Raw genomic sequence first — 1,746 nt, forward strand, 5'->3', positions numbered from 1 at the left:
GTTCATTCTGCAAGTCCAATGCTGCAGGCAAAGCCATGCTGCAATGACATGCTACATRGCAATGCACACTTGTTTTTACATCGTAAAAACCCATGTCTAGTTTCTTTTTGATTTTTTTCTACCTGGATTACTGAGATGCATCAGGACAAACAACAGGTAGCAGCAGGTTGGAGACAACTATCRTCCTAAAATTATCACCCAAGTTTTTAGTTGGCAAAATTGAGTTATACAATTATTTTAGGAAGGTGTCKCTATAATGGACGCTTTAACTAGTGACCAAATTGGTTAGTTAACTTTCAGGAACGTCACAAACTTGAGGATGCAAATAAACTATAAAAAACTAATACTAGAACTAATAAAAACTAAACTAAACTAAGCATTAAACAAACAATAACTAATAAAAACTAGCAAATCCACTGTAAAAACTAATTAAAACTGAATTAAAAGAAAACAGTCACAACAAAAAGTAAAACTAAAGTATAATGAAAAGTCCAGAACTATTAACCTTGTTTGGAGAGCAGTGATGGAGGGAAGTCACACTGATGTTCAAACAGACTAAAATAACAAAACCTGAATGTTTTACTGGTTAAACAGGAGGAATGTGTGAGGAGGAGCTGCAGGAGGTCGTCCCCCCTCAGCTGAGACGTCCTCGGGCCTTTTGTCCTCAGGGAGGTGGAGGTGAGGGAACTGGACACAACTCTTTGTCCTCCCTCTGGATTAAACTCTGACAGTTTGTTGTTTATAGGAATAATCCTGATGTGTGTCTGATGTCACCTGAACAGAAGAAGCTTTGAGGGAAGAAACGCTTCCTAAATGACAGATGTAGAAGAGATTCTGAGATATTTTACTAACAGAACTGGAGTTTATGGATGTTTACAAACAAAAAGAACCAAATCATTTAKAGTCAGAGTTCATTGGTTTTATTGTGTTTTTAGCAGCTTTACATGAATTTATTCTCACCAAGAAATAAACAATAATAAAAAATCATCTGGGCTAATAAATAGTCTGATCTACACACCAAACACACACAAACACACACAAACACACACACAAACACACACTGAACACACACCGAACACACACCGAACACACACTGAACACACCAAACACACACTGAACACACACCAAACACACACTGAATACACCAAACACACACTGAACACACCAAACACACACTGAACACACACCAAACACACACTGAATACACCAAACACACACTGAACACACCAAACACACACTGAACACACACCAAATACACACTGAACACACACCAAACACACTGAACACACACCAAACACACACTGAATACACCAAACACACACTGAACACACCAAACACACACTGAACACACACCAAATACACACTGAACACACACCAAACACACTGAACACACACCAAACACACACTGAACACACACCGAACACACACTGAACACACACCAAACACACACTGAACACACACCGAACACACACTGAACACACACCAAATACACACTGAACACACACCAAATACACACTGAACACACACCAAACACACACAAACACACTGAACACACACCAAATACACACTGAACACACACCAAATACACACTGAACACACACCAAACACACACAAACACACTGAACACACACCAAATACACACTGAACACACACCAAATACACACTGAACACACACCAAACACACACAAACACACACACACACACACACCAAACACACACTGAACACACACTGAACACACAAACACA

The sequence above is a fragment of the Austrofundulus limnaeus genome, unplaced genomic scaffold, assembly GCF_001266775.1.
Source record: "Austrofundulus limnaeus strain Quisiro unplaced genomic scaffold, Austrofundulus_limnaeus-1.0 Scaffold105, whole genome shotgun sequence".
NCBI classification, from domain to species: domain Eukaryota; kingdom Metazoa; phylum Chordata; class Actinopteri; order Cyprinodontiformes; family Rivulidae; genus Austrofundulus; species Austrofundulus limnaeus.